The 20,881-nt window shown below is 43.2% G+C and overlaps 1 protein-coding gene across 6 annotated transcripts in view; it reads left to right on the forward strand.

Moving 5' to 3' along the window:
• Positions 1 to 20,881, forward strand: part of DTNA (dystrobrevin alpha) — a 233,755-nt gene that overhangs the window by 90,762 nt on the left and 122,112 nt on the right. The gene's annotated exons all lie outside the window — the stretch shown is intronic.

The raw sequence follows: 20,881 nt of genomic DNA on the forward strand, positions 1-20,881 counted from the left end.
GAAAAAGCGAATACTTCATTTGCATTCTTGTTCCCACGTGCTGACTGACTCTCTTAGTACTAGTTAAATTAAACTATTTTAATCAGCTGCAGCTGTATTCAACTTGATTGCTTTGAATACAGATTCCTAGCTGTCTTCCCTCAGCATTTATCTGTAGATATATTAATAATATCTGTAAAGATAGATAAGTATAATGTCCACATTATCCTTATTTACACAAGTGCTTCATTTGGAGGTCCACAGTGTAATTCATCAGTTATTTCTAATGTGCTTGAATTCCAAGAGGGCAGAGTCACCTCCATCTCCTGGGCCACAGTGCACTTAACTCATCAGGTCTTAGAGGGTTTTCTACTTCAGTGCTCTTCGTGGAGAATCATCCCCGAGAATGGGTAGCTGCTAGTCACCTAAAGGCTTTGTCCTTTCCAGTTGCAGGTCAAAATACAACGGGATTCTTGTGCTTCATGAACATCCTCTCCCTCTTACACAAACACCCAGTGATGCAGGTTTTCTTTTGTCCAAAATTGCTGAAGAGGTGGTTTAGGGGAGAAGAACGAGGTGCAGTGGGATGAGGACAGACGCTGCTTTTAAGATGTTCAAAGCTGGCTAAGGAGAAGTGGATCCTGCAAAGCTTGGGATAAGTATGAGATTTAGAGGGTATTTTAGGGACACTTTAGAGCTTCCATTGCAGATGAGTAGTAGCAGAGAGAAATCCTTCCTGTCATGCCTGATGTTTTGTTGGTTTACATCTAGAAGAAAGGCAAGAGTAGGGGTTCTTGCAGAAACATGGGGAGAAATTTCAGAATGTAGCAATGCCCCAAGGGCAGAAATGCCACCATGCCTTGTACATCTGCGTGCTGGGGAAGCAGGAGTCAAGCTGCTGGCTTTTATGGCATTAGGCTGGGGACTGGAAGCTCCCCTGTCTTCAGAAAGGGCTGGATCTGGAAGGAAATAGTTCAACATATCTTCAAGCTCCCATCCACAGTCCGGGACTTTCAGTGTCTCTCAGGTGTGAGGAAGTGCGTACCAAGGTGCTGGCCTCTCTTCCCACACACAAGGTGCACATGAAGTAAAGGATGGTTTCTCAGAGCAGAGGCAGAAGAGGAGAAGTTGCACGGGTTTTGGTAATGCATGCAATATTGCGGAGTTTTTGTCTTTTCCACAGGTTCACACTGGCATGCATCTTTTGGTAGAACTGGAGTGGGAAATTCGAGAATGCAGATGAAGTGGGACATGATTAGATACAGCTCATTTACCGGAGGATTGACAGTCAGTGAAAGAAAGCATAGTAGCATACAGTGATATGTTTTAGGACAGCTGTAGGTGAAACGTGTCATGGCACCAGGAGATCAGACTTTCCAGATGTCTCTGCTCATCTCTCATAAGCAGTCAAATCAAACTATTTTATCATTTTTGTCCTGTTTCACCTTTGTACTATGGATGGTAGTCCTGTATATGGTTCTCAGCTCAAAATTTGAAGGCTGAGGGAGCTGACTCCCATATGAATGCTGAGTTTCATCTTGGTTGGGCGGTCTTGGGGGAAGGGGTGAGGGGGATTGGTCAGTTATGTTTTGAACTTTATCCATAACTTAAGCCAGAAATTAGTTTTGTGTTCTTTTTGTTTTCAGGGAAAAGTATGGGCCTGAGTATTGCCATACGTGGTATTTTATAAATTGTCAAACGTTGTTTCTAGAACTATTTTGATAATATGCAGTTTCATTGGGTTCACAGTTACAGATAACTCCTTGTGGTGATTGTCTGGTACAAATACCAAGTATTGTTATTGAAAAGAAAACAGCTGTAGTTAAATTTAGGTAAAAATGAAAGAAATAAAACATTTCCAAAGCAAAGATGATAAACTGATTTTAAGAGAATACTTTTCAACTTTCCAGCTGATATTAAAAGTAGAGCTTAAATTAACAGCAGTGAAATAGCTAAAAATTATTTGAGCACATCCTTTAGAATTTAATGAAGAAATGTCCTTGTTCAGTGAAAATCAGTTAAAGCTACTGTTTCACTTAGCATGAATGCAGTTTGGGTTGATGCTATAGTTTTTAAATGACCAGGAACACAATCCAAAGGACTGTCAACTAAGAGTCACTTCTATCTGAACCACCAGGCAGTCTCAATATGGTGGTTGTAAGAATTGTGCAGGTCTCCTCAGGAAGGCAAAGACTGTTCTCCTTCTTTTCTAATCAACATCACTCCTTCGCTTTCCCTCCTTGGCCTCTCCAGAGCAAAAGGCTGTTTATCTACTCAAATGGAGTGGGAACTTCTTTTTTGCGGAAAAGTACAGTGAGAAGATTGAATTTATTTTCATTTCCAATGTAAGTAGGAAATGAATCCAGCCTGCTAGAGCTGGAAGCCAATGTATTAACTCTTTGCAGACTTTCCTGCCAGAACCCCTTATGCCAAAACTGTGTATGGGATGTTTTTAAGGTAAATCAGTTGGATAAATGTCAGGAGAAGGCAAACCAGACAGCTGGCTTCAGCACTACTTGTGTTCCCCACAGCCTTGACTCCATCTGACAAGCCCAAACAGATGCCCCAGTGACCCAGTTCAGGGGTGATCCGTCTCCTGGATACTTCAGTTCCTACTCCCTCTCATCCTCTGCTTGCCCCTCTGTTTTGAAGCTGGGGTTGACAGTCTTTCCATGCACCGGCAAGGGGGCAGCTGTGGGCATTGCCTCTTGCAGCCTTTCCATGGACCTGCCTCCCCCGCAGAGCCACGCGCAGGGACAGAGGGTGGGCGCAGGAAAGGGTCTTCCAAGTATGCCCACTGCATACTGGTTGAAGAGACACATGTGAAACCACTTGCCCGTTTTAGATTTGGAAATAGGGTTGCTGCAGTAATTGTGAAGTCTGTTTCGGGCTTCATGTCTGAAGACTGCAACAAACTGGTTGCCGAGGAAGCCAGGAGCCCATTCAACCATCTGAGCTAATTTTAGCCAGGATGCGCTTCCATTTCCCATGCAACATTTCACACATAAACGAGTCTAAGTGAGAGAAGGTGTGCATATTATGAATGAGGTCCCAACTCGCAAACTTGGAGCTCTTCCGACGTTGGTATGTGTAGTAATTAAGAAGGGATTGAGATGTCCTGTTGCAGTGCCTGCAGTTGGAAACTGGAAAGGGCTTCCTCTTCTGTACCATGACAAAGTTCACCAAAACAAGATTGTTACTTTACAACAGTTAATGATTTCCAATCACCTGTGTCATTCTGTCTTCTTCCATCTTTCCTTTCGTTCCCTATATATATGTACTTTACCATACTCCCCAACAGGAAAGTCAGCCTTGGTTTGGTTAAAGTCAGGTAAAAACCAGCACTGTGGTTTATCCACTGTTTGTAATCATGTTTTCCTTAAAGGTTTCTCTGGAAACACTTCTACATTTATCACTTATACATTTATGAGGAATATGCTATTCCTCATACTTCTCTTTAATGCTCATAGCAGACAGATGCAGTTATACTTACACATTATTTAATTGTTGCTGATGGTGCCCTGTTTAGTTAATGTTACTTCTTTCTGAGTAGTGTTAGATTTGCTGAATCTGTCCATTTTTACTTTTGTTAAATTAAAAAAAAAAAGACACATTAACATGCTTTCAGAGAGATTTAGGGAGAGGGAGACCACTACATCCCAGTGCATGAATTAAAAAGAAAATGCAAATAGGCCCATAAATGAAAACCAAGAGTTGTTTTTATTTAATAGTCGCATCTCTGTTGATGCAAGATTTATTGGTTTCCAGCCCTCCCAAGGCTTATGAATGTACTTAACTGGACTAATTGGCTTCAAAAGCAGAGTTTCTTCCACTCTGCAGAGCAAGGGTCCAGAAGCTGGCTAAGTTTCAGCATACCCTGTGACCCTCACTTGTGTTCACATCACCAGCTTTGGTCTTCCCTGCATGGGGGCATGGTGACCTTCGGCAGTGTGTCTGTTCAGTGATACTCGCTTTGCTAGATGTGATGCAGGGCCTTTTAAAGAGGGAATTTACATCTGATTCGCCTGCTTGAAGTCAACCAGGTGATAGAGGTGTACTCTGCAAAATACAATGGGTTAAATGGCAGAAGATTTAGGCTTGTACACGTGGCCTTACGTGCACTTGGCTTGTCCGTGATGCAGGTGGAGACTGCCTTGGGCCAACATGAGCAGCAGGGTGGTGGACCAGGTAAGGCAAGGTCCAATTTGTGTTTCTCTAAAGTCCATGCCTGAGTGTGGGTCTGGATCCACTCCATAATGCTGTATCCTGTGAGCCCCATAGTCAGTGGGGCTCCTCTCCCTGTGCTAGGGCAAACATATAGGGAAACTGTTGGCTCTGCGAAAGTACTGAGGAGATGGAAGTATCTCAGACATGTTACTGCCTCCTACTGATCTTCCAAACTTAGTAAGGCAACTAAGTTGCTAAAAAGGACAGAAGATGGCTGTTGGGAAAGCACTATAAGTAAAAGCATTTGGGGCGAGATAATAAAGCAATATGTGAAATTGCAGAAAAATCTTGCTCTTTTTCTCCCTTCAAAAATGTAGATGGGCCATGAAGTGTAATCAAATATTAAAGTAAGAGTTAAAAATAGTTTCACTTAGTGCACTTCCCTTAATCTCTTGGCCATGTTTTTATTTCAAGATTACTTTTATTCTATTACTACTTTCCCTCTCCGCTATTATATTGAAAAGCTGCACAAACAGAAGTACAAAGTGCTGTTCAAACCATAAAGCAAAAAAAAAAAAGAAAAAGAATTTATTTATAGAATTGTTTTATTTGAAATAATTTTAAGTATCACATAATAATAGCATATTTGAAAGTCAGAGAAGTTATTTTTTAAAAAAAGATTGATTGTATCTTTTAAGGGCTGTTCATACAAATACTGTGGTTCTTTACAGTGAGAAGTGTAGTCAAACAAAACCCTGTGCAGATTACTGTTGCTTGAGGGCAAAATAACTTTCATAGCATTCAGGGAGGCATGCTGTCACAGCCCCATAGGAGAATGCACATGCTGCCTGGCAGCACGGTAACACGGCAGTAAGCTTGAGAGGACATGTATAAAAGCAGATAGGTGGGAATTTGTTCTCGTTGCCATGGTGTTTGGACACTGTTTACTTCACTTATCAGCCGAGTCGGGTTCTTTCCCTCTCTCCTGGAAACTTGCAGCCCTAACCTGTAGCCAGGTTCCGGCCCAGATAGGCAGTCAGGTCCCAGTAGCATATTGACAAAAATTTTATTGATTTTTTTTTTTTTTTTTTAAATAAGGTTTCTGGCATTTGTGGCTGAGCAGGAAAACTCCAGACAGTGAAGTGTGCCTTACCTGTTCAGTGGTGCTCCAGGTAGCCCAAAGCCCTCCTAAGCATAGTGTCAGCTGGCCGCTGGGGCCTGCAGCCCCGGGTTAGCAGCAGGAGCCCCACAGAGATGGGTGCTGCTCCCCGCTCAGTCCTGAGAGCCACCAGGGAGGGTGGTGCCACTGCTGCTTCTTCTGTCCCCAGGGCTGGGGAGAGGCGGCGGAGCTGCTCCACCCCATAATGAGATTCTCAGCTCCTGCAGGTCGGTGGGAAGAGGGTTTGAGGGAGATCAGGGGTGGTCCTGGGCTTTCACCTAGCTGGTGGCCTCTTTGCCCCAGTCCCACTCTACCTGCCAGACCGCAGAATTGCTCTCAAATAGAGGTACTTAACTGTTCTAAAATTTGTGGCAGTTTAATGATTATCTCAGATAAGGGGTGGGATGAGCTCTCCACATCAGTTTCCCTTGTAGTTTGTGCCAAGCTGTGAATATAAAATGCCAGGTTCTGGTTATAAAAGCACTCTGTCTGATATATACAGCACACTTCCTTTGATATCCTTAAACTAACTGCAAGAAAACGAACCAGACATGCATATCAATTTTAGCTTTTCAACCACTAATGTCATGGTACTATTTTCAGTGACTTTGGTTTTATCATGGTGCCATTACTGCCAGTGAACTCCTGTACTTGAAAGGTTGTTGGCATATCCTTTGTAATTTTGAAAATAAAATATCCTTGTCTCCCTCTGACTGAGTGGTTAAATCACACTACAGTGGCCCTACTTGATAATTTTCTCATGAAAGACTCAAATCCTAGGGTTAATTAAAGCATGGAATAAGTATCTAGGGAGGCATACATAAATGCTAACAGGATTCCTACCACATATATACAGAGGCAAACATCACCATGTATAGTTTATGCTAAGCTGAGGAGAGAAAATCCTTAGATCTCTTAAAAGGCAGAATTTTTATATTTTGTGACAGATGTAGCCAAACCCCCAAACGATAACAAAACCACACAAAATTTTATAATGATGATACATAAATATATCCCTAATAATCACAGGGATTAAACATTCTGGGAGATTGTATAAAGCTTTGTATTTACAGGAATCTTAACATCCGTTCCTATCAGAGGAACCTGGATCTAGGGTCAGAAAGCGAGGAAGACTGCTGTGTCCAACTGAAACTGCCAGGGAAACTGTAGCAACCACAATTACCTACTGATAGCATAATCTGGCCAGTGCTGCAGGCCAGAATATTATGGAGAAGAACTGCATGATCCATAATGATAGGTGATCAGAAATATTGTTCGGCTTCTTGCCTAAAAGCCCCGGTTTTGAGAACATCCACTGGCACTCACCATCCGCCCCTGGCACCACTGCGGGCACTGACACAGAGGGAAGGGTGCCACCTCCTGACTTCTGCCCTCCTCCTCAGGTGGCCCCCGTTTTCCCCCAAGGTTTATTTTTCTGTACTGGTTTTACCCTCTTTAGTTTATGCTGGTTAGCTGAGGTAAGGGGAAATAAATGGATGAAGTAACCTAGAGCTTTTGGTAGAGGCCCTCATCACTCTTCAGTCAGCAGCTGTTTGGACCACTCTGGCATAAGGGGATTCTGCAGAGGGTCTCTCTAGCCCCTGGATCGCCTGGATTTAGGTCTGCAGTCCTGTAACTGATTTTGTTAATTTTTAAAGAGGTTAGGGTTTGTCTTCTTGAAGCAGAGCCTTAGGAGATGTACTAGTACCATCTGCTTTAAGCATCCAACTTGGATGCAATTCAAAGGACAGTGTTAGGAGCAGCAATTCCCTGTAACTTCATTGTAGAGAGGCAGGTGTCTGTACGCAGGCAATTCAGGTCATTCATGTTAGATGCTTAAAATAGAAGATATGCAAATTCACATCATCTGCTCTCTTCACCTAGTCCATTGCTTACATCTATTCAAGCCTTAAATGTGATTTATCATCGAGCCGCTGAGAGAAACCTTGCACTCTTTCAAAATTGCCTGTCCCGTTTAAAAAAAAAATGCATCTACATTAGATTATGACTGCATGCCCATTACAACATGTGTGCCCCCAGCACACACACACACACTTCATGCCTAAGTTGCCTGGGAGGTGGTACAGTAGGATTGCTGGGTAGCCAGTGGGGGGGAGTGAGAGAGCAGGAGGCTGCTGGGCAGGACCGGCAGCAGCCACGTTGCTTTCAGCTGAGTTGTGAGGGGCCGGTGGTTGGGCTGATTTAGTCCAGATGGTTTTTGAGGCGGTTTGCGCTATTGCCTTTGTAGAAACATGTTAAAATATAAATGAAGAAATGTGTTTCAAATAAAACTGTCTCTGCAGGAGTGTAGAAGTGACCATAGTGATAGGGAACCTAATTGCTAATTTATTTGCGGATTGTTTTTAAATGTGTCCTTTTGAGAACCGTTAGAAAAAGGCCATTTCATCAAACCACTCCCTGGCTCCTTGTGCTTGCATGTTTGTTCCCTTGCTTTGGAAGTGCTCAAGCTGTCACTCTGCTGCATTGTCATGGTCCAGTCTTCAAACATTTGTTCTCGCCAGTGTTGTAGTGCCACTTCACATGGCGATTGCTGGCCTTGTGTTCAGTGCCATAGTAACCATTCCCTGGAAGGGCAGCAGAACAAGGCGAAGAACATGTCAAGCACCCGAGAGAGAGAAAATGTGAAGCAAGACCTGACAAAGTCTTGGTATGGATGGCAACTACTTGACAACACTTTGTGGCAGTCAGTGGGTTGTCCTTAATAAAAGGAGAAGTAAATAAGCAATTCAGAATAGTGAGCAAAAAATTATGAGTGGCTCACCGGTATTTAAAAAGGGATTGCACAGATTGGTGCCAAGTGAGCGGTCCTGTGTGGGAAAGGATGCTTGTGGCAGCATGGGGAATACAGGTCAAACCTCCCAGCTCCTAAGTCATTCACAGCCAGCACATTCTCCTTGGGGAAGAGGCAGGCATGATGGGAAAGAAACTGGAAGTGATATATATCTGTCTTGCTTGCTTTCTTCCTCTCTTTTTCTCTTCCCCTGCCCGCATATCTGGTTTCCCCCAGTTGCTTAGCAAGCCTGTGCCCACTAAGAAGCCAGCAGGCTTCCCACGGGCAGCCGTGGAGGTGTGTGCAGGGAGGGTCACTGTACTTGCTTTCTGCTACGGTACGGTTCCTCATTTGGCTTGGTGTGAGGGCATACCTGGGTGGCACACCTGGCCTCCTGGCCACCCCGTGGGCTCATCACTGGTAGGTGAAAAGCGAGGCTGAGCCCAGTCTTCAGACGGAAGAGTTTTTGTTCATTCTGACCTGTTTCAGTTAGTGCTTTATTTTGTATTCAGAGTTTAATCGCAACCAGAGGCACACACCGAGCAAGAAATCCTGCTCATCAAATAATGGAAATCATTTTGGGGGGCACTGTGAGTTCTTGCACCTTAGGGCTTGCATGGGCTTTTGGCTGCCAGCAGCGTGCACTGCCAGCTACTGGATACTTGGATCCTCAGGGAGGAGGGAGTAGGGGGAAGGAGGAGCTGTAAGGACTTCAGTTGTCACAACCCTTTTTCAGCTATTAGGAGATTAAGGCCACAGTTTCATAACACAAACTCTCTGCCTGCCTGCCTCAGCGCAAGGTCTTCCCCTATGCCAAATGACAGCTGCTCGCTCCTGTCTCTGCACGCCGCCTCCCCAGCAGTGCTGGAACAAAATAGTTGCGGTGCCGTGAAGCGGCTCAGCCACGGAGATGTCTCTGCGTTGTATTTCCACCTCTCCGGCCTGAAGCATTATTAATTTGAGAAGGGCACCTGAGTCAGCTTGAGTCCAGACGGGCTTGTTAGTGCCGGTGCGGCCGCAGCCGTGCCAGGCAGAGGCTGGGCTCTGCAGAGCCCTCGGGCTGTCTCTGCCCGCCCGTGCTGTGGCTTGCAGGGGGCTCACAGGCTCTCCGAAGCCATGCTGGACCCATGCTGTTGGGGCTTGCAGGACCCCGATCTCTGAGGAGCGCCTGGTAGTGACGTCCAGGCGGCTGTATGAGGACTTGCCTGGGTCCAGCACGGCAGGCCAGGAGCCAGAGCTGGCACAGCAGCTTGCCGACCCCCTCAGGAGCCAGCTGGGTGCCCCTGTGCCGTGCCCACCAGCCCTGCCGAGACACAGAGGCTGGTTCAGCCGGGATGCAGCTTGGGTCGATGGGGCTTAATAGTTCTGGCTCCTTGTGAAAGCAATTAAATGAGGAAAAAAGAGCGAACGCTGGCCTCTATATAAAGGAAAGCCTAAAACTGTGATCGCCTGTGGCTCACAAATCTGACAGTGAACAGACCCAAGCACAGGTGTTTGCTTTTAATATCTTGCAACCTCCTGGGGTCTGCAGCCCAACCTTCAGCCGTTCAGGCAGCACTAGGGAGGCCTTTCCCACCCATCGACCCAAGCAGCTGCCTAGTGCACAGGGCAGGGGTGCTGCAAAGGCAATGCGAAGGATGTCAGGCAAGTGGGGTCAGCGAGAGGAGATGTGATTCCCTGTGCTGGTTCCTGCTCAGCTTCGGAAGTGCCGGAGCAGTGCTAGAGCAGCGCTGCTACTCCAGTCCTTGTGCTCACACCATGTTTTAAAGGGAGAGTCAAGTCTTGATGGCTGCTGCAGGCTGAGTTCCTCCAGAGGGAGTCAGTTCTCATACGAGCCAGGCTTTACCTTGGTTTTGTGTGGCTTGAGTATTGTGTGAGAGGATCAGTTATCCCACAGCAGTAGGAAGAGAGCCCTCTAGGAGGCTCAGTAGCATTTCTGATGAGAAAATACTTCGATGGAAAAGCGGCCATTTGTCTTGCAAGTCCAAATGTGCTTGATGCCATCTGGGCAAGGCAGCCCTTGGCCAACAGGTGTTTAAAGAAAGGCAGAGTAACCTTCCTTTGAGTACATTTGACATTGGCTCAATGTCCTGTTGCATTTCCCAGGTAGTGTATTAACTGACTCTGTTCCAGACGAGTAAGCACGTGACGATGCTTCAAGCCATACCTGACCCTTTCCATGCAAAAGTAAGTGCCACCTGCAAGCTGGTTCTCACGTTCCTTAGGAGAAAGTTCCAAGTGCCTACCTGCGTTAAAAAACCCTGGAGAGTTCAGGGCTATCCCCCATTACTGACGAGCACAATTTCTAAAACTGGCTTGCTTTTCCTGCAGGTCCCTGAAGTTCACTACAAACCCGTAGGAGTGAAGGAGAACTGGGTTTGGGGGGCGACACAGCAGAAGAGAGAAAGTCACTGAAAGCGTGAAATCATGAGTGACACAGGAGGCTGCTTTTAGCCTTGGGACACCAAAGCAGACATGAATTATTGAAATTATGGCTCTGTTAATCTTTGTGTTGTCAGCCCTTCTATAAACAGTGAGCAGGTGCTGTACTTCTGCAAGTCCTGTTGAGTGGGAAAGCAGGAATCAGGGAGCAGGGAGGCTTCTGCTGGGGTTCCAGTCTGCAGCTTCAGCTTCAGCTGCATGACCTGGATCATTTGTTGGTTCAGACAGAGGGATATTGCTCTTCAAAAGCCTGTGTTCATTTCTTTTAAAACAGAGACGTCCTTTAATAGTCCATTAGGCTCCCTCAATAGGTTTTCTTTTTTTCTTGTTTACTCTATATGCAATTAGAGTGAAGTCACTAAAAGTATACAAGACAGACAGTAACATTAATAGATGTGCATGGAAGGTTTGCTTGCTGTTCAGCTTTTGGGGTGTTTTGCAATTGTTTGCGTGTAAAGTACTTATCACAGAGTTTGCAAATGACTGTGTAACAACTGAAACTCAATCACATTTTACAACTTCAGGATGTGCTTTATGGCCTATCTGTTCTCTTGATAGTATTTGGAGAAGAAAATTCATTGTGTGGTAACAATTAAGAGGATACGCATTGAGTAATTGTAGAAATTGTTCTGAGGAGAATCCTCTTGCACCGTGTTTTGTCCCAGTATCCAGAATGCCAGACAGAATTTTAAAAGTGAATACAAATGAATAAATAAATAAATAATGAATGAATGAATAAATAAATACCTACTTCAAGGCAAAGTAAGGTGACTCTTCCAGGAGCCTGCATTGCTGTTTTCCATCTTCAGAGGTCTCTTAGAACAGCTGCAGCTCTGAACATCTACAAAACTGGAGAACTGTGAACTCCAAAGCCAGCCTTTGCTGGCAGTTACAGCAAGATACAGGTTCCACAAACAGCTTTGGCAGGTCCTGTATGAAAATAGGGTAAAAATATTATGAATTAACTTGGACAGAGTTTGACTCTACTCATAAAGCAGTAAGAGAGAATGAATTAGTAGTTAACGATTTTATTTTTATTTTTATTTTTATTTTGGACTCTAACAGGGTGGGTTGAGATCCATGATAGTAGTGGCTGCGTTTTTTGCATCTTCCATCACACTCAGACAAATGGAGAACTGAACAGAAAAGTTGACCTTCTGATGATATAGTTGCAGGACTGAATTCTTACTTAAGATGCTCCTGGAGCAATAGTATCTTTCATGCATTGAACAGACTTTTTATCTTGGAAACTAGAAGCAGTTGTTCGGACTCAAAATGCCTAGCAGGTTTTGGGGAAGGGTGGTTGCTGGGAAAACCCCATTAGGACCACTTCAGAAAAGCCCGGCACAGTTTATATGGCACATGTCAGGTTGCTGCTAGTTCAGTCCCTGCTCCTGAAGAAACTTCCTACAGGTGAAAGGCCTGGCTCCGTTGCACGTTCAGTCCTTTTATGTCTGCTGAAACTGCTGGAGGAAGACTGTGGCCCTGCTTCACAGGAAGAATTTGTTCTCAAAGATGCAGTTGCAAGACTGGAACCTTAGAGGTGGTAATTCACGTATTCTAGTACACTTCCCAGTGCAGACTTTGAATGGTATTACTAAGATGTCCCAGCAATGCAAAAACTCATTTGAAGCTGTAAAGCATCAGTATTTAACTCAAAAGGCTCTGCCTATGGTTAGTACTCATGTTTAATGCAGTAGGGCAGTGTTAATGATGATTCTGTAGCATCTTCCAGATAAATATAATTCTGTTCCACAAGCAAACAATTTTGTAAAAGTTTTTTATCCAGGTCAAGAGAGTGGAAGTGCATAGCTGTTTTGTTTCTGAAGGTGTAAATCTGGTGTGTGTCACCTGTACTGGCTCTGCAGCTATACCATGGCATTTCTGTCTGCTGAGCATGATTATGCGATTACAATTCCTATGGAGATAGGGACCTAAATTTTGAAACCAGTGAATGGCTGAAACAGAAAAATAATGATCAGCTGTTTAAGGGATCAGTGATGATTTCATACTGTTAACTCATTTGATTTCTTAAAAATAAACCCAAGTCCCCCAAAGCAAAAGGTGTAGTTTAATTGTGTCTTCCTTCTTAGACTTTGCCACAACTTAGCTCTCACAGGTGGCATGAGTCTATCTGCATTAGATTTGCTGCACAAGAAAACAATCCTGACTTTTATCAGGTGGGTGGACAGGGAAAAAAACCCCAACTTTTTGTCAGTCTTTTGTGTTGCAGCAGCTGGATTCATTGCTGCTATGGCAACACACCACATGATGAGGTGTATTAGATTGCTCTGCTCCAAGCACGAGGGGGAGAATGAACACAGCTCCTTGCTGAAGGTAAAGGTTACACTGGAGTTTCTGCCGGAGAGCTGGGGAAGGTCAAATGCTCCAGTTCCCAGCACATGTTGTGCTCAGCAGAAAGGAGTAGGGGCACGTGGCAGTATTAAACTGCAGAACCAGGTAAGGTACAACTGCATCAATTAACCTGAGATCTTACCCTTCTCGGTGTGGCAGCACAACTTCCCAGAGAGTTTTCTCTTAATTTTTCCAAGTGTTTTTCTTTAAAGTTACTTTGCTAATGTGATAATGTGAATACACTGACAGTGGTTTAAACTGTTAGAGAGACTCTTTTACTGCAGAGAGACCAGTTTTACAGATTAGGAGGCGATTGCCCTCAAATAAATGCAAAAGTGTATGTAGATTTTTGCTGTTGTTTCAGCTTTACTTCAAGGTGTTCAGCAAGTTTTGGTTTTGTTACTGTCTGCACAGTGGTTCAGAACATCTCTCTTGTCAGTCAGAATCCAGGGCTTTACCTACTTAGTGATTTTTATTATCAGTACTTTTTAATGATCTGCTGTCTTTAGCATTTATTAACATTTCTTCCTCCCTCCCTCCCGATCAGCTGCATCAGGGTGCCTGAGTCTTCTTGGAAATGAATTTTCATGTCATTTCCTCCTTCAGATTTTATGCTGCCTCCTTAAGTCTGACAGTTTTCTTAAAGCAGTTAACCAAACTTCAATGTACCTGTAAAGACATGGAAGTGGAAACAATGCCACAGGGTATTATGGTTTTTACCCTGTTAACCATTCAGCCACATACAGGAAAACAGAAATAATCAATGTCAGCATTGAATTTATGTTTATTCAGAACCATATCAAACTCAAAAAACTGTTTACTCTCCGATGTTCTCTATGCACCTTTTCTTTGCTTTTACACATCACTAGGTTAAATGTGATAGGCTTTCAGGTAGCATCCAGTAGGTGGAGGAAGACAACAGTACTTTAGAAAGGGAAAAACGGGGACCAAAACGGTAGTGGAGAGGGTGGACAGCATGCCTGAAATTGAAGTTAGATGGTTCAGTACTTTTCCTGCTTCCCATGAGGCATTTCCAACATTTTGAATACTTTCTATTATCTGCAACTTAGAACATAATTCTTCCTTACCACTGGGCTCCTGTTTATTTCACCAAATAGTTACTTTTCTCTCCTGACAAGAGCCTCAGACTTTTGCTCCATAGATGATTCTGCTTACACATATAACAAGAATCAGAGGCAGAAATCCAAGTGCTTTTCATGCCCGTTTAAGAACTTTGTTGAGGCTAAAGACTCACCCACTCCCTGGTTCTGTCAGAAAGCACAAGAGGCACGGTATGGATGTGTGTGCGAAGCCAGTCCATGGAAAAGGCTCCAGTGTGTTTCATGGTAGACAGATAAAAAAATATAAAGAAAAAGTGGCCTGGCCTACTGCGTTTACATAGGGCATAACAAGGGTGTGCAAATGTGCAGTCTTTCTCCATTGCTCTAAGTAAAAGATTTCAAGTGACCTTTCTGTTTCTCCAGATACGTTTATATCCCTGGTGATCCAGTGTTTAAAAGCTCTCATTGCCACTTTAGGCAAATTGGAAGCATTCCTGTGGAAACTGAGGACTGGTGTGAAGGTCAGGCTTCCCCTCACTCACCACTTCTAGTGGCAAGAAGCAACAGCCGGAGTTATGGTATAACTAAAACAAGTCTGAGTGGTAGGCAGTTTTGCCAAAAGCAAAGAGCAAGCTTGCTTTATGCGACGCTGTAGGGACTGCGTGGTCAGAGCTCAGATTTCAGCGAAGCTCCTCCAGCTGTCATAAGGAAACTTTAAGAGAGGTGAAAAAAGAAGCAGCCATCCCTTTCGTCAGCTCCCAGGAGAGAATTTGTGAAATAAAGAAGTATATAAACAAGCAGCCCATTGATGATCCCAGAACAAGACAGGTTTGCAAAGAGTTGAGTCGGTATTCTTGAAAATGAGGATTCAGAAAGGGTAGAAATCTTTGAAGGTGAAGATTAGCTGTACAAGGAAAAACTCAAGCAAAATAGGACCGTGATTTAGCTCTGATTCCACCCATTCAAGCAAAGCAAGGAAAATCCAGATCAAATTATCTAAGTAATCAAAGAAACTTAATCTGTCTAGATTTAGGGACTTTGTTCAATTGGGTGAATGAGGAATCGAATTCAAACACCCAAGAGCTCTTTATCACTAATACAGCACATCCATTGTGGCCCAAAGCATAAGGCACTGGGGATGCAAGTGATGCATAGCATAGTATCACTAACACACTATCTAACTGACTGTCACTGAGATGCACTAGGGGTGAATTTGTCCAGGGAATTAAAAAATTAAGGAATCTAGGTAAAAGGAGACAAAGCACCCTCTGAGAAGTGCTTCCCTCTCCATGAGTTTCATTTGTCTTTGGATTCACAGCTGTAATAGTTTATCACAGGCAAGGGAGAAAAGGAAGTGAGAGCCTTAGTTAGGGGCTTCATTATTAAGCACCAACAGCAAAACAAGATAGACAAGAGTGTCTAGCTAGTCATCTTTGCTAGAGTAGCAACAAGGTGAGAGATTATGGAAATACGGGTATGGAGAATCATATTCTCAGTGAAGCCTGGTGAACAGAAGGAACATGAGCACTGTCGGGAAAAGGTAGTTTCCTTCACCAAAGGGTGTTCCTTTGCATGTTTTTTTCTAGGATCATATTGGATTCTACAAATGTTCTTAAAGATTACAGTCCTGGTCATAATTTGATGAAGAATACTGTCTTTTCAAGTATCACATACTGTCCATTTTTAGGATCTTCCCCCTTTAACTTTTGTCTCATTAATCCCATTGAATCTTTTATAAAATCTTCAAAACAAGAGATGGTGTCTTTTATGTCTATAGACTGCACAATGTATTAATACCCAGTGCTAACTGAAACCTCTGAAAGGTACAGTAAAACAAATAATAATTCTTTATAACATATGGGTGCCTCTTGTACATGAACCAGCTGAGAAAGTAATGGAAGACTGCTAAAAGGTACTACTGTACAATCAGAATAATTTCACTGCATGATTTTCCTATTTAGATTTTACCCAGGATTAAAACTATAACTCACTAATAATGTCAACAAATCTATAAGAGAGATCTCATCTGCCCACTCCTGCAGATTAAAGTCACACAATTTATGAATATAATATTCTTTTTACTAGTTTTGGATTCATGGAAAACAGTGGAAAACCGAAACTGACACCACTGGAAAGACAAAAATTAATCCATTGGGCTGACATGACTGTGTCAGCCTCTGAGAAGAAAGAAATCTGGGATCTTGATTACTAGGAATAAAAACAGACACAAAATTTTAAGGCTATGTAATATGATGTGTATATGCCTTGTATGCAAATAATAACGTAGGCAAATTTCCAATACAGAACAACTTGCAGTGACTAATTGATGTAGGGATATGTGCACCAGTAGGAGCAGGCCAGTCCCTCACTCAGCCGTCAGATGGCTGAGATACTTGTCTAGGGATAAATATGTACAAGGATGATTACAGTAGCAGATGCTAACTCTAGGAGCTTGGGCTCCACGTCCAAATGTTCATCTGGCTGAAATCAAAACGGGCAAAAGCATTTCCAAAGGGAGAGCTAACATCTCCAGGGCCACATCTCAGATCAAGAGTGGGTGTGTTGACAGCAGTCCAGAGTGTCTTCTTCACATGCAGGAACTGTGCTCTCAGGGCCAGTTATTCCCAAAAGGTCCAGCCACTTAAAGCATTCAACATGGAGAATTAAAGAAATCTGTTCTCTTTGGAAGGAAGTCTGCTATGAAGTCATCCTGGCAGAAGTTGATTCGGTTCTTCATAGAGCACAAGAGCTTGTGGCATCAGGATGTTTATCTTGGATGTCTGTAGGGCTAACTCCAATACCCATTTCAGCTTTAAGGGTGAGCTGAAACAGGAAATAGGAGCTTTAGTCTTTGATGGTCAGAGCCAGAGACTATCTCAGCACAGGTTTATTGGGGGGCAAATCTATAGGAAGAAGCTATGCCCCCTTTCCACTCAAAGACCTCAAACACACACAACATGCACAACAGCGCGCTCAAATACACATAGCAGCTTGTGGAAAATGAGGGTCTGGCTTCCGGACTGCTGTGGCCACTGAGCAAGGAAGGAAGGCTTGTGTATGAATGCCTCAGGGAGAGATGTAAAGCTGCCACCTGGCCACATTTGCCTGTGGTCAAACTTCCTATAATTCTTCCTCTGAGGAACTTGCCTTCAATATTGCCACGTCCTGAGTGCTCACAGATCACGAGTCTGTGCTATAGAACGGTCATGAGATGTTAGAGCTACCCTACTTTCTGGCTCGTTGCATGTTCTTTTCTGCAGCTGTGAACCGTGGAGAACTTCTAAGTTCACTGCAGAACAAGAGTCTGTTCAGCCTGCTGTTTCCAGTAGTATAGTCTCTTAGGGGAAAAAAGCCAAATGCTGTGATACCCTGAGAAGAGATCCTCTTTTCCTGATGGAGCAGTAGAGGTATAGCCAAAAGAAAAGCTCTCTGAGGTGGGGCAAGGTGGGCATATAGTGCAGAGACCCTAAAACTTACAGACTCATTTGGGAATATGTGCAGATGATTACTTTCAGTGAGGAATTAACTTCCTGTGAAAGAAGGAGAAAACAGCTGCTTTAACCAACAGCTCAGGGCATCTGGTGGTTCTTGGAGGTGTTAAGTCTTTGAGTGGAAAGGGAGCATAGCTTCTTCCTACAGATTTGTCCCCCAATAAACCTGTGCTGAGATAGTCTCTGGCTCTGAACATTAAAGACTAAAGCTCCTATCCAGATCCTGTGCTAAGGAAAAGCTTCTCTCTGTGATTCTACTACCTCCTCTGTCAGCTTCAGGCTATACTAATTAACTGATCTACAACAAGACTCCGCCCTCTCTGACTGTCCCGTGTAACCTAACCATCATATACCTACATGCTTTGGTGTGTGCATATACACACAGACACACATGCAGACACACTTAAAGTCAGTCATGCATGTCATTAGATACAAATTATTGAGTTTGGGTTGAATTACTTTGGTTTTCATGATTTCCAAAAAGAAAAATGACTGAAGAAAAGATTAAATGCCACAAGCTCTTTTATTAAAGGTCAGTGACCTAAGAAGTGCTATCACATTGGGTAAAGGAGAGTGAACAGGCACAAACTGCAAGTCTCCCCTTCCTTTTACTGAGCAGGTAGCCTGTTAGTTGTGCCCAGCTTTGTGCTGATCTTCTGCAGTGCTGAAGTAACTGGCTGCCTCTGAGGCCGACCATCCCACATGCATTGCGAGCTGCAACCACACAGTGGACTGAAGCAGCTGAATTTGCAAGGCTGAGAGGCACAGTGCCACCTACCTACTAACCGCAATAAAGAATGTTATTTCTCACACGTTTATGTCACGAGGTGAAGACTAAAAGCCTGTTAGCTGTCTTCAGTTATGGGTATTTTTGTGTGGAGTGCTGCTTAGAATGAAAAGTGGCAGATTAGACTTTCAAGCACCCTTTGACAACGTCAGCGAAGCTGAGGGTGCACTGACGAATGCTAATACTGGAAAACTAAGAACATCTCGATTGTTAATTCTGCTGAAGTTAGCAGAGCAAAGCAGAAAAAAGGGGGTTTTTTTCCTTTTCATAACCCCTAGGCTTCATAAATGCATCACACTTCCTTATTGTCACTTTGCTTGGGAAATCACTGCTGACATCTCACCTGAGAATTTATTATCATTCCAGTCAGGCTATATTTCACTTATATTGAAGATTTCTTGGATTTTTACCAGCTTTAAATTATATCGAAAGTAGGCAGATGAACATTTAAATTAAAAGGTTAATTGAAACTGAAATAGTGCACTTGCACAATTAATTTGTTTCAGTTAATAAGTTTATTAGCTTAAATGAGTATCTGCAGAACCAAGGCAAAAAAAGTTGTGCATGTGTTTCTACACACACAAAAGTAAATGTAGTTGTATTCAAAAGGTGAATAGCCACTAATAACCCTTAAAACCAATAGTCCGTAGGAGTATATCTCCGAAACAAGGAACATTTTTCTGTAGCCAGAGGCCAAATTTTTTATGGATTCCTATCAGTCACCAGTTTCTTTCATGATTCTTTAGGATTTTTGAGCACACTGAAGTCTTCAAAGGTGTGAAGAGGAAGAGCTTACGTTGTACAAATGCTTGGGCCAGCAAACACTAGTAAGGTCTTCTGCCTGGTAGAAGATGACCAAATATATGATTCTCTTGTCTTCTTTTTGGCCTTTCTGAGACTAACCAGCAAGATCCTTGTGAGGACGAGTTGTTAGAGAAATCTGTCTGCTTTTCCTTTTTCCTAATTGGAGAGGGGTCAGGCTCTGCTGGTGGCAGGAAAAGGAAACAGTGATTCATTCTGGCTTTCCTGGAAGAAACCAGATTTCAGTTAGTTGGCTTTTCTAGGGTGCCTAATTTAAGAGCACAGCCAAATGAAGATTTTTTTTCCTTTGAAAGAACTGTATTCCCAATCTAGGGGGCAAATTCAACAGCAATAGTAATACCAAAATTAAACTCATCAGATTAAGTCTGTATGAACACAAATGGTTTTTTAGACAGAGCAAGTGCTTGCAGTATGTTCCAAAATAAGGAGTAACACGTGTTATTTGGAATACGTTTAAACATGAAAAATGTGCTTTAATTGGATTATTTTAAAGAAGTTTGTGTTTGAAAACATCTAAGCTTAATAAAAATTATATTGTGTAATTTTCTATTCAGAGAAATGTTATGGCCCTAAATAGCAATACAAATGGATTTTTTTTTCAATATCTAATAGATGTACTATTTTAAACTCTACTTCATCCCCTGTATTAGTTTTCTGACAGGATTTCCATCATCAGGCTTTAGGGAATACACTTAAGCACTGAGGTCTTGAAACTACGGTAATTTTTAATCTTTAGCAAGTGACCAGTTAGACCTCATTGGCTTTATGGCATTCAAACCTCTCTTCAGATTTTACTAGGTATTTTGCCCACTATAGCATCTGCCTCAGTTATACAGATGGGTATGCTGGGACAGTATCATACCAAAAACACCAGTTTGTGAGAAGTGGGAAGGGCGCTTTTATCCCCCAGCATGATTTTGTGAGTTTATGCATCTTAGTGGCACTGCAGGAGAGGAGACAGTAGGTGGTCTTGGGCAATGAGGTGGATGCAAAGGTCAGGATGCCTCCTGTTTCGCTGGAAGTGTGGCCGTAGCTCTCTTCGAAGAATATTATCCCACCCTATAACTAACTTTGTCAGTTCTGAGCAACTCAAATGTGCTACCTCGTCTGACTTGAGAAACAAAGCCTAGTCCTTTGGCCTCTAATCAAAAGCATTACTGTTTGATTTTGGTCATCTTTGACAGCTGTTCCTTGTTTTCCTCATGCAGTGCACACACAGCTCGCACATCAGCAGTCACCCAGCAGGTGTAAGGTGCCCAAATGCTTCTCTGGTGCACTGCTTCAAACTGATGTGCTGTTCATGAGTAGGCTGACCAAAAAGACCTGTTGTTTGGGTTTTATTCTGGTCTTTGTTCCATGTTAGAAACGTAACTGTCGACCTCTGAAAACTCCATATGCAAAGGTACAATTCGGTGTCTTCAGCAGGCTTTGAAAATACTTCAACGTGTGAAGTATCGGTGTGAAGGGCACTGATAGGTACCCCTTAGCTTCCAGGCTGTACGTTCATTGTATTTCCCTTCTCTGGTATTCTTACTGTCTTCCCTTGACTGCATTGCCACTCCCTTCTCTCCCATCTGTCCTATTCCTCCTCCATCCTCACTGCATATATGCACTTTTTTGCCTCTGTTGTGCTATTCCTTGGAGCAGACTCGCATTTTCTAACGGCCAGATGCTCTGCCTTCAGATCCATCCTTTAACATTTATGCAAGGAATCTCTTTTTGTAGCTCTCATCAACAATAATCCTTGCTCCTTTTCATTGCCTTTAACTGTTTCCGTATGTCTTGTCTTCTGTTTGTCCTGTCTTTGGTGGCAAGTTTTTCCTGTGT

This window comes from Haliaeetus albicilla, chromosome 3 (assembly GCF_947461875.1).
Source record: "Haliaeetus albicilla chromosome 3, bHalAlb1.1, whole genome shotgun sequence".
Taxonomy (NCBI): domain Eukaryota; kingdom Metazoa; phylum Chordata; class Aves; order Accipitriformes; family Accipitridae; genus Haliaeetus; species Haliaeetus albicilla.